The sequence below is a fragment of the Barbus barbus genome, assembly GCF_936440315.1.
Source record: "Barbus barbus genome assembly, chromosome: 32".
Lineage (NCBI taxonomy): Eukaryota > Metazoa > Chordata > Actinopteri > Cypriniformes > Cyprinidae > Barbus > Barbus barbus.
This window is the reverse complement of record NC_136760.1, coordinates 26,819,553-26,832,519: the sequence shown is the minus strand read 5'-3', so window position 1 is coordinate 26,832,519 and position 12,967 is coordinate 26,819,553. Positions and strand designations below refer to the sequence as shown.

The 12,967-nt window shown below is 34.3% G+C and overlaps 2 long non-coding RNA genes across 2 annotated transcripts; both read left to right on the top strand.

The window, feature by feature from the left end:
• The first annotated feature begins 3,916 nt into the window (after window positions 1-3,916).
• On the top strand, window positions 3,917-7,088 carry LOC306851975. Its single transcript, XR_013782544.1, has 4 exons — window positions 3,917-3,969; window positions 4,441-4,523; window positions 4,860-5,141; window positions 5,423-7,088. It is a non-coding gene; the product is annotated as an uncharacterized lncRNA (long non-coding RNA).
• A 1,866-nt stretch (window positions 7,089-8,954) lies between these two features.
• Window positions 8,955-11,372, top strand: LOC306851974. Its single transcript, XR_013782543.1, has 4 exons — window positions 8,955-9,039; window positions 9,814-9,899; window positions 10,095-10,388; window positions 10,687-11,372. It is a non-coding gene; the product is annotated as an uncharacterized lncRNA (long non-coding RNA).
• Window positions 11,373-12,967: the final 1,595 nt, after the last annotated feature.

Here is a 12,967-nt window from a genome sequence, read left to right as displayed (position 1 = left end):
ATCCAGTATTAATCTAGTTAAAGTCTAGTCAAAAATAATCCCATCTAAGCAAACATTCATAGTCAAGAAAATCACTCATTTCATCAAAAGCATTCAGTTGAGTCCACAAAACATCACCATCAAGTGTGTGGTATATCATCAGGAGTAAACATGGATAGGTCTCTATATTTGACGTATTGGAGTGGCGTTTGGCATCTGTCATGTTGAAAGTGAGAGCTCAGTAGCCTCTATTTATACGCTTGTGAGAGAGTGGAATGAACTCAGAAGACAGACAGAGCACAGGTGAGCAATGGTTCTCTCTGAACAGGAAAGATTTCGCTTTATATTTACTAATGCATTCCTGCTGTTTTCGTAAGTGATTTGCACATTTTGCTGATATTTTATACTGCATATGAACATATATTTTTTAATGATTTTGTCTGATCAGTATAGTGTTTCAGAATCATTTTAATTTTTGCGTTCTGCCAGTGAAACTAATCCATCTGTCACGCGTTTGAGTTCCTGTTTGTCCATATTTGGTTCTGTTCTTGTTCATTATGAGTTCATTTGTTTTCAGCTGTGTCTAATTAATTATCCTCGTTTACTCCTGTGTATTCATAGTGTTCGTCTGTTTCCTGTCATACGTGTGTGTTCCTGCTTGTAAGTTCTAATCATAGCAAATGTAAAAGCCCTTTCACACCAAAAAGTGTACTGAATAAACCTCAGACTGAAGGAAGAGTACATTCACGTCTGTAAAGTAGAACGCAGAAGAAGAAGGTTCAACACTCTTCAGCAATAAAAAAACAATGAAGCACAATTGTTAGTTTATCTAAAGTCATTTTTGCTTATTAGTATGGTTGAACTGGATCATCAAAGGTCAGCAGCAAAGACATCGGTTAATAAAATGGGATTAGATACATTTGTGTTGATGAACATATTTAATTATTGCAGGTTTGCATCATATTCTGAGTTTGCCTTTCACTGTTTTAATTCATTTTGATGAATACTAAATCTGTTTTTTGCGAGTGAGATGAATTAATGCACATTCAAAAAAGTAACTCAGACATTTTCTTGTAAATTAAAAAGTAATGCGTTACTTTACTAGTTACTTGAAAAAAGTAATATTATTACGTAACTCACGTTACTTGTAATGCGTTACCCCCGACACTGACAACCATGAATGCTGTAAATACTGTGCTAGTGTTCATTCTGCTTTGGACCTTTTCTGCTGTCTGTCAAGCTGATGATGGTGAGAGAATAAACTTCCCCTAGAAAGTATATAGTGATTTAGTCTACTATAAAAAAAATATTTAGTGACTGTTATGAACTCAAGCCTTTGTGATCTTTAAGAGGAAACAGCGAAACTCAAACTGTGTTTGGTTTTGCTTTTTTTGGATTATCAAGGAATCTCTATAAAGAAAGTTTGGTATACAGTTTGGTACAGTTAATTTTAGTAGCTTAAATTTGGAAATTATAAAATATATATATATATATATATATATATATATATATTCTCCACATGCGTTTGTCCAATAGTGTGAATGCTGTGGTTTTGTACAGTGTCTTATTTTTTATTTTATGTATTATTATTATTTTGAAAGAACATTGAAATGTATAAAGACTTGTGATACTCTCTACAGATGAATATCTAGATCCCCTGTTTATGGGCAAGCTATACCAGTTTAACTAAAGTGGATGAAGAGTACAAAGAGCTGATCTGTTAGTGTGCTTTATTTGTGTAAGACAAGTTACATTAGCTTATTCTGCAGGAATATTTATACATGAAAGTTTTTTAACGAGATTTGGAGGTAGAATGATTTTAGTGTAAATACAGTTTAAATCAACCTTGAGATTAGTTTTATGAAATCTGATTATATTTATGTTATATTTATATTTATGCATTTGGCAGACGCTTTTATTCAAAGCAGCTTAGATTGCATTCAAGATTTATATTTGATCAAACAAATAAACAAGTTATTGATAAATAGGCTATTACTTTTTTGCAGTTATGTTATCAACCAACTTTGCATGTGTGGATGATAGCACAAAATACCATTTTACAAAAATAAACATATAAGCAAGCAAACAAACAAATAAATAAAGTTTATGAGGGAGCATGACCTGGGACTCTGCTAAAACAGTTCTGGTGTAGGCCCATTTACAATGTGGTTATGTTTTCTTATTTTTCATATTCATTCATACAGTATATTCATTATGACCTATTATTTTATTATTTTATTACATTGCATTCATATTAATGTATTATTCATACACAGTCAATATGTATTATTGATTCATACTCAAGTATTATGCATTTATGTTCATAATTCCAGTTATACTCATATTCCACTGATGCAGTGCAGGGTCAAACACCAGCAGGGAGAACAGCAGAGGAAAAACAGAGACCGAATCGAATAACAGATGGGAGATCAGGGCAGGCGGCAAACAAACACAGTCCAGTAGAAACAATCAGAGTTACGAGAGAACAGTCCAAGATCAAACCAAGAAAACAAACATGGGTAGAACGCTCAGAAATGATGGCTGGGGCAAATCAAGACTTCGCAAAGAGTGAGTGTGTGGCTTCTATGTGTGTGTGTAAATGAGGTGCAGGTGTGTGGCATGATCAAGTCAAGTCACCTTTACTTATATAGCGCTTTTAACAATACAGATTGTGTCAAAGCACTTAACAGTATCAGATTAGAGGATAGAGTGTCTGTAATGTATAATAATAAGATTAAACACTCAATTTTCAGTTAAAGGCATTTCATTATCGAGTTCAGATGTCATTGTCTAGATCAGTTTAAGTAGTATCTGTGAAATCAAATTGACGATAATTGCTAGAAATTAAGTGTCCCCAGCTGAGCAAGCCAGAGGCGACAGCGGCAAGGAACCAAAACTCCCTCTGAGACAGAATGGAGAAAAAACAAAACCTTGGGAGAAACCAGGCTCAGTCGGGGGGCCAGTTCTCCTCTGGCCAGGAGATTATTGTTTATTTATTGTTTTAATTAAAAATTTAAATGTATTATATTTCTATTTTTATATTGTTGCATTTTCTAACAATAATAATAGTAGTCCCAGGTATGAGGGATGGTGGGAAATGGAGTCCAAATGGCAACTGGCTAATATTCGGGTGACGGTTCCCTCTGGAGGAGCGGAGGAGGCGGTACGGGAGCCTCCTCTGTAACACATTCTGTATGCATAATGTTTTTTTCATATGCACAGATGTTGCTCGGTTGGTCTTTAATTTTATTGGTATTAAGCACTCCCTTCTAAGTTGATATGATATTTAGCCTAGTGATATTTGAGGATTTGCAGCGCTTGCTGTTTCTGCTCAAAGGGTGCAAAAACCACAACAACCTCCTCCGACCTATGAGATGTACGTCTCTAGCCTATATAATACCCCTTCAATTGGCATCTTTAATCTTTCTTTCTCTTTGCATGCTCTGAAGATCTTCGTCTCTCGGCTCTTGAATATTACTATACTCAGATCAGATTACTCAGTTTGTTGGACTTTTATCTTAGTTTTAGCAGAATGTTCAGCTTGGATATTGTATCCATTTTTAATCTTTTCTTTTCATTTTCATATTTTCACATAACACTTAATTATCTGTAATCAATATCACTTATATTTATGATAATTGATTTTTAATAAAATACACTTTTACGGAAAGACTTTGTCTGACTGGATCTCTTCTGTGCATCAAGTTCACATGTGAAACCAAAACTACGCCCTTGCTTTGAGCTAAACTCTACAGGACAAGGGTCCTTCAGGACCGAAGTTGATGACTGCTGGCATTATAATTATGGCATGCAGGGAAAATTTCCAGGTTAGTGACAGCACCAACTGCTGGTCAAAAATATTACAACAATATAACTGTGAGTCATGTTGAAAGTGAAAGTTTAGTAGCCTCCTCTATTTATTCGCTGGTGTGAGCAGCAGAGAGAGTCAGAGTGGAATAAACTCAGACCGTGAGGACACACAGACCGCAGGTGAGCAATAACTCCCTTAATATTCACTCATTCATAGCCAAACCTACTGGGAAATATTCCAAATAGGTTACACTCATTACACATATATACAGATATTTCAAAATGCCGACTATAGAAACCTTTTTTCCCCTTCGTTCAGCCAGTGAAGATAATGAACAGAAAGATTTTTATTTCATGATGTTCCGTTTCTGTCGTGGATACATTGATCATGAACTGATGTGTTTTATTGTGTGCTCTAAAGAAATCGTGTGGTTTTGTATGTATTTTACACTTATAAACCCTTCAGCGCGTCAAAATTAAAGTATGATTTTTTTTATTTCGTGTTAAACCCTGCAACTGCAAAATATTTAAGTGTCATATATTGTAGAAAAAAATATTGTAGTAAATCGTCCTCTTTAATATCTCTATCTACTCTCTGATCTCTAGATAAGTTTAATTTCTGATGCAAAATGTTTTTGTTCCATTTTGCAGAATCACAGCCATGAATACTGTAAATGCTGTGCAGCTGTTCATTGTGGTTTGGACCTTTACTGATGTCTGTCAAGCTGATAAACGTGAGAGAATAAACTTCAAATTTGTGTGAGAATCTAGAAGAGAGACTAAATATCTAAAATAATGGGGGGGGGGGGTCAAATCTGTTTCATAGATGTACAAAACATGCAGCTCTTAAAAAATGGGCTCTTAGTCTGATTCAAAATACAGATTTATTGTTTGAACAGTGAAGGGAAATCCATTATGTTCAGGGAGCAATACATTTTTATTTTTTAATGCCCATTAATGTGCTCTTTTACATAAAACAATGTGTTACACAGATAAGTTCAAGAGTTGCATGAGTTGCCTTTTTTAATGTTCAGTTGCTGAATTATATGATATACATTGTTATTTTTCAGATATCAATGTAAGCTGTGAGAATGTGACTGAATCTGTGGGGAAAGAAGTAACTCTCACATGCAACGTCTCATGCAATTGCGCCATTAAAAGTTATAAGTTTCAATACCCTAAGAGAATTAATGACTCAGTAATCTGTAAGGAGTTTCCTGGGAAAACGTCTGAACAGAATCACAGCTTCACATGCCGCTACACTCCAACTACAAAAATGACAGAACAATTTGGATTCTTTGTGCAAACAACGTGTGGAAGGAAAACAACTAATTTCACTGTGGACATAACAGGTACATTATACTGTTGTTTATATTTCAATAAATGTTTCCAATTTACTGCCATGTTTATGGCATAACTGTTGCATGATCATGGTTTCTAAATAGTAATGCATCTCTCAAGATATTTCAATCGGAGTGATTTTATGTTGATTTGCCTGTGAAATCAGTCTGATCAGATTCTCAAGTGTTTTGTGAAGGTCTGTGTTCAGAATCTGAATCTGCAGGCTGATAGGCTGAAGTTGAGTTCACAACTTTACATTACATTAAACATTAAACATAAATTCATATTGCAGAGCAATCATTAATGAAAGGAAAGGATTCTGAAGAAACTGGAACTAGGAATGCTGTCATTGTGGGCTTATCCGTCATCATCATCCTTATCATCATCTTAATGGCAATCACCTTCAAAAAGGAATATTTTGGATTACAGAAAAGAATGTGCATCAAACATGATGATGACAACAGTAATTGTCCTGAAGTTGTGATATAATATTGATTCAGCAATACAAAACAAATAAGTTTTGTTTGGGTTTCTCAGACTACTGAATATATAACGCCGGTTGTTGATTTAAAACCCAGTTTCTGTTTTATACAAGTTTCTGTGAAATAACAGCATATTATTGATCTGTATGATCAGTGTATATATTATGTGACTTTAATGAACTGATGCCTTTATGAACTTTAAGAGGAAAGACAGCAAAACTCAAACTGTGTTTGGTTTTGCTCTTTTTTCTGACTTTAAAGGAATATCTGTGAGCGTTAATATAGCTGAAGTTTGGAAATTATTTTTAATATTCTGCACATGCATTTTTCTAATCGTGTGAACAGTGTGGTTTTGTACAGTGGTTTATTTATATATATATATCTAGCCTATATAATAAATATTTGTGATACTCTCTAAAGATGAATATCTATTTTCTGTTGGGTATATCAGTTAAACTAGTAAAGTGGGTGAAGAGTACAAAGAGCTGATCTGTATGCATGCATTATTGTAAGACAAGTTGCATGAACTTATTCTTATGGAATATTTAGATACTTGAAAGGTTTTTGAATAAAATATATTTTGAGGTAGAATAATTTTAGTGTAGGGGTCAGGGGTCTGCAACCTTCAACGTCAAAAGAGCCATTTTGGCCCCTTTCCTACCAAATAAAATTCATGTGGAGCCACAAAATATTTGATGCCCAAATAAAGATAACATGGCATATAGCTAAAGTTTGTTACAAGGCAGAGGAGTTGCAATCATTTCAGAAGTGTAGCAATAATAATTATTATTATTATAATATTTATGTATAATTGACAACAATTATCTTACTTTTAAGTGGCTAAGAAATAAAATACACTGCTGGACAATAAACAATAATTTATCTTTTATAATATTTTTGATAAAATATTTTACTAATGACAATTTTATGGTTATGACTGTACAATCAGTATATATACTAAAAACAGTTTTTTCCATTTTTTATCACAGAATAAGGCAGAAAATATATGTGACCCTGGAGCACAAATCCAGTCTGAAGTCACTGGGGTATATTTGTAGCAATAGCCAAAAATACATTGTTTGGGTCAAAATTATCCATTTTTCTTTTATGCCAAAAATCATTAGGATATTAAGTAAAGATCTTGTTCCATGAAGATATTTTGTACCGTAAATATATCAAAACTTCATTTTTGATTAGTAATATGCATTACCAAGAACTTTATTTGGACAACTTTAAAGGCGATTTTCTCAATATTTAGATTTTTTTTTTTTTTTTTTTGGCACGCTCAGGTTCCAGATTTTCAAATAGTTGTATTTCTGCCAAATATTGAACAAACCACACATCAAAGGAAAGCTTATTTATTTACTTTCAGATTCTGTATAAATCACAATTTCGAAAAATTGACACTTAAGACTGGTTTTGTGGTCCAGGGTCACATGTTTTATAGCTTCTGTACTGTAATAAATGCTTTCAATTACCACTGCATCATTCATATTTATGACCTGGAGAAAACACACATTTACATTTATGCATTTTAGCAGACGCTTTTATCCAAAGCGACTTCCATTGCATTCAAGTTACAGTTTTTACATTGTTTACAACACACTAACCATATCGTCTTCACGTTTCATCAGTTAAGTTTTATGCTTGTTATTCAGCTTGGCTACAGATAGCGGGATGCCTGTCAAAAGTTACTATTCTCATATGAGTCAGTTTTGGGCTTTCTGCGCGAGAGCTCGGTTTCTGAATGAAACATACAGCGCGTGAGAGTGTTCAGCGCTCAGTGATATTCACATCGAATAAAACGACATGATATTTTCTCTTTTAATTTAAAGCTAGATTTATTCACATTGGCCTTTGGAAACCTCTACTTTAACACACTTGACCGAGAAAAAGTGCAGGGGAAGAGTTTAGGTGGTATTAAAAGTCGAGGGGACACCTCTCCTGCACACTTTATTGCACACCCACGATACAGGGAGCCACCGCAGAGGGATGCCGACCCCTGGTTTAGATCAAGCTTGAGAAGTTTACTGAAATATGAGGAATGGATTATGCATTTGGCAGATGCTTTTATTCAAAGCAACTTACGTTGCATTCGAGGTGATGAAAGCCACCAGCTGTCACGTGTTGAGCATTCAGTCAGGAAAATATCTCATTCCATCACTTAAAAAACAAAACAAAACAAAACAAATAAATCTCTGATGAAAGGGCCACCATAGAGTGTGTTGTATGGCCACAGCAGGGGAACCACTGACTGATTTCACAACAGAAACAAAGAATTTAATTTCATTCATTATTTATTGTAAATGTTTGTTGTGCATTTACTGATCAATATGATTTTTCAGTGTCTGCTGATTAATATCTATACTGCAAGGTAGCTGATAGATATTATTCAGATATAGAAAGAAGCCAATATAAAAAGTTTTTCTGATCTAGCTTCATTTATTTTATTTCTCTGAACCACCGCAGAGCTTCTGTTTCCTCTTTCCAGGTATATGTTTCATAATTTCTTCATCAATCTGTCACGCAACAACAATAAAACTAATGACAAACTATAGTGACAAATGGATGCGGTGCATGGGCTGGAGAAACCATGATCATATATGTGAATGAAATAAATCATCATTTTAAATTTTTTACTTTTTTTAAGTGCCAGCTGACATCAAATGAAACACAGATTTCAGAGAAGGCACTGGATAATCTAGTCTGTGTTGTAAAAAAAAAAAAAAAAAAAGTATGGTGTTTTCATGCTGCTTGTTTTTACTCACTATATGAACTGTGGAGATCTTATATAGTTGTATAAAGATTTATAAAAAAAAAAATGTAAAAATTTTTTTTTGTTTCATGGTAAATTTAAGCAGGCGTGCTACTCTGGTCTGACAGCTGAGCTGCTGGAACCAAAACTGAGAGTTGGGTAATATTCAATATTCATTTCAATAGCCCACTCCACCAATGGCTGTCACTTTCATACAACAAGCACTGATGTGACAGGTATCAGACTCTCTCCAAACAGTTTAATTCATTTAAAACTTTTTATTGTAACTCAGTTACGACTGTGCTTACGAGGATGCTTGCCAAAAGGGCCTTTCTTCCTTTGATGTGATTTAATTTTTGTGTATTTTGTCGTCAAGAATAGTTCTCTTTGTCGTCTTCTTTCGCTTGAACAGTTTAAAATCGGTTTGAATGCTGGCAAGACTTAAAAAACACATACTTGACTTGGACTTGGGCTTCACTGAAATTCACATGCTGCATGGCACGAAGGTGACATTTTCAGGTTAGTAACAGCACGGACATCTGGTCAAAAATGCTACTGCAACAACTGTAATATTGAAAGTGAAAGTTGAGTAGCCTCTATCATATGCTTGTGTGAGCAGCAGAGAGAGTCAGAGTGGAATGAGCTCAGACGGTGAACACATACAGAGCGCAGGTGAGCAATAACTCTCTGAACACAAAATTATTTCCTTTATTCCATAACAAACTACGGGAAATTTCTTCATTTTTACACATTTTGCAGATATTTCAAAATGCCTATGAATGTAATTTTTAAAAATTATTTTGTCTGATCAGCGTTACAGTGTTTTCTACAAAATTATTAGTTTTTAGCGTTCTGCCAGTGAAAATAATCTGTAGATTCAGCGGATATATTTATAATGAACGGATATGTTTCACTGTGTTTTACTGTAATACATATTGTGTTTTTGCAGTTGCATTTTGCAGTCATGAGTTCCTTCAGCTCTTTCCAATTAAAGCATGTTTTATTATGTTGGGTGAAACCTTTCAAATTCTTTAAGTGTGATATACTGAAAAGCATATTCTCAGACTTGAAGTAGGTTTTATTTTTAACTGTGCAGTTATTATATTAGGCCTATATGTATTAGATCAAGTAGGCTGTAAGTCATCTAAAGATGCAGATGTTGGTGTTTCTTGGAAGCATAAAGGAATAGTTCATGAAACAAAATAAAATTATATCATCATGTAATCAACCTAAATACTTTAACACCATAAAAATAGTCTATATGGCTTGTTAATTTATAAAATTATATTCAGAACTGATTTAATCATTAAACTTTTGCTGATAAGTGCTGACATTTGTGCTGAGTTATCTGTAAATTGTTCTCTGTTATGTCTAATCTCGATCTCTATACTTCCTTATTAGTTCTAAGTTTCATTTCTTTCATTTCTCTCTCTTTTTCTATTGCAGAATCACAACCATGAATGCTGTAAAGGCTGTGCAACTGATCGTTCTGGTTTGGACCTTTTCTGCTGTCTGTCAAACTGATCAATTTGGTAAGAGAATAAAACTTCGCCTATAGTGTGTGTGAGAATATAAAAAAAAAAAATCAATTTTAAATATGATACATAATTTATAATACAGGTTTTCTAATGATAGAGTTATGTGTTTCATGAGATGTCAAAAAATAACATTCTTTTTTATTTTTCATTTGCTATATATATTATATGATATACATTGCTATTTTTCAGATTTCAGTATAAGCTGTGATGATGTGATTGGATCTGTGGGAAAAGAAGTCACTTTCACCTGCAATATCCCTCAGCAGTGCACTGAATACTGCTTTACAAAATATATGTTTCGATATCCTAAGATCTATAATGACTCAACAATCTGTGAACAAGAGCTTCCTGAGGGCTCCTGTGAACAGAGGATCAGCTTCACATGCCGCTACACTCCAACTAAAGCAATGACAGAACAATTCAGATTCTTTTTGCAAACAAAGTGTGGAGTGAAAAGGGCAGAATTCACTGTTGGCATAACGGGTACGGTATATAATACTGTTGTTTATAATTCAATAAATGTATTTGCGTGTTTAAGGTCTAACTGGTGCATGAATATGGTTTCCAAAAAGTAGCATATCTCTCAAGATATTTCAATCAGAGTGATTTTTAGAAATGTGTATAGATTTGCCTGTGTGTGAGTCAGTTTGATCAGATTCTCAGCAGCAGAGGTGTTTTGTGAAAATCTGTGTGAAGAATCTGACTGCCTGCAGTCTTATGTGCTAAATTAATGTTTATGATTTAAACAATAATTTAAACCATTTAAATGTCCCTTTTCTAGATTCATTATTTATAAAAGCAGAGGATCCTGTATCTAAGGATCCTGCATCCAAGGATACTACCATCGCTGCGGTTGTGGGCTGCGTCAGCATCCTTCTCATCATCATCATCATCATGACAATCATTTGCAAAACCAAAGCAAACTTCACCAGACCTTGTGGATTCCAAAAGAGGATGTTTCTTTGCATCAAACATGAAGAAGACAACAGCACTCCTCCAGAAGATGTGATATAACAGCATTGACTCAGCACTACGAGTTCTCATGTGGTGCTCATGAAACTAACACGTTTTATTTGAACTCCACTAAACTACATACTCTACTATCTGCTACATCTCAAACTACTGAATATAGAACTCTGGCTGTTGGTTTAAAACTCTGTTTCTGTTTTATACTGATTTCTGTGAAATAACAGTAGATTATTGATCTGTTTGATCAGATATTTGTACATGTGATTGTGAACACAGTGAAACTCAAACTGTGTTTGGTTTTGCTCTTTTTTCAGACTTTCAAGGAATGTTTATGTGAATAAATGTCAGATTATACATGTCAGTTATATAGATCAAGTTTGGAAATTATTTCTTAATATTCTGCAGAAATAATTTTCTTATAGTGTGAAGGTTATGGTTTTGTACAGTGTCTTATTTTTTAAAGAACATGTAAATGAATAAAGACTTGTGATACTCTCTAAAGATGAATATCTAGATTCTCTGTTTATGGGTAAATTATCCTTGTTAAACTAGTTAAGTGGGTAAGGAGTACAAAGAGATGGTCTGCATGTATTTACTTGTGTAAGACAAGTTTCATAATCTTATTCTACAGGAGTAAGTTTTTACATTTGCATTCAAGGTTTATATTTCATCAGTTCACGCACTCCATGGGAATCAAACGCATAACCTGTTTCTAAAGCCAGTGTCTACTGTTTGAGATACAGAAGTAACTGACTGAGAAATAATAACTGTTCTGGGAACAAAATGATCCTATAGCAAACGGTTGTCATGTGACGAGCATTCAGCGTTTTTGCACGAAGGCACCTCATAAAACTGATTTTGGACAAGGCTTCTGAGGCAGTGTAACAGTCTACAACAAAATAGAACGAGTTTTGGTGATAACTAAATGAACATTTAATTACTATAATATTAATTTCTCGCTAGAAATAACATCAAAAGTGCAAAAAGGTCATCAGAGATATACGTTTACACACAAACTAACCACCAAAATGCAACTTTCAGATGCCATCTTTATTTTTGAGCTCAACCGTTATGGAATGGAATGCACAGGATTGTGGGATATCAAAGGCAATGAAGGATACATCTATGCTGATTTGGCCAAAGCAGCCGGCTGTTCACATCCAAAGCGAAGAGCCAACTAGACACAAGTAAACAAGGACCCATCAGAAGTATCTGCACCAGAAGCGGGTCTTGGATCTAAGGTTTCTGCCATCGCTGCAGTTGTGGGCTGTTTTATCCTCCTCATCATCATTATCACAATGACAGTCATTCGCAACAAGAAACCAAACTTGAACAGATCATGTGGATTCCAGAAGAGGATGTTTCTGTACATCAAAAATGATGAGGACAACAGTGATCATCGAGAAGATGTGATATAATAGCATTGACTCAGCAGTACGAGTTCTCACGAAACACACAAGCTTTATGTAAACTCCACTAAACTATCTGTTATATCTCAAACTACTGAATATATAATGGTTGTTGGTTTAAAACTAATTTTTGGTACAGTAAATGTTAATATAGTTTGGAAAATATTTCTTAATATTCTGCACAAGCATTTTTCTAATAGTGTGAACGGTGTGGTTTTGTAAGACAAGTTTCGTAATTTTATTCTGCAGGAAACCTATTTAAGATTTATATTTGATCAGTTCATGCACTCCATGGGAATCAAACCCATAACCTGTTGCTAAAGCCATTGTCTACTGTCTACTGAGTTTGAGACACAGGAGGAACTGTCTGAGAAATACTAACTGTTCCCGGAAAGAGAACAACATGATCCTATCTAAGCAAACTGCTGTCATATGATGAACATTCAGAAGGAAGGAAATCACTCATTACACCAATAGCAGTCAGTTGAGACCACAAAAAAGCACCCGAGTGTGTGTAAACATGGCAGAAGAACCACTGACTGAACTTAATTTCATTTTATTGCAAATGTTTATTGTGCATTTACTCAATTTCAATATAGTTTTGTAGCACCTGCTGAATAATACTGCAGTGTGTGGCTGACATTTTGCAAATAATACAATTTTTATTGATGACAAATAGGATAT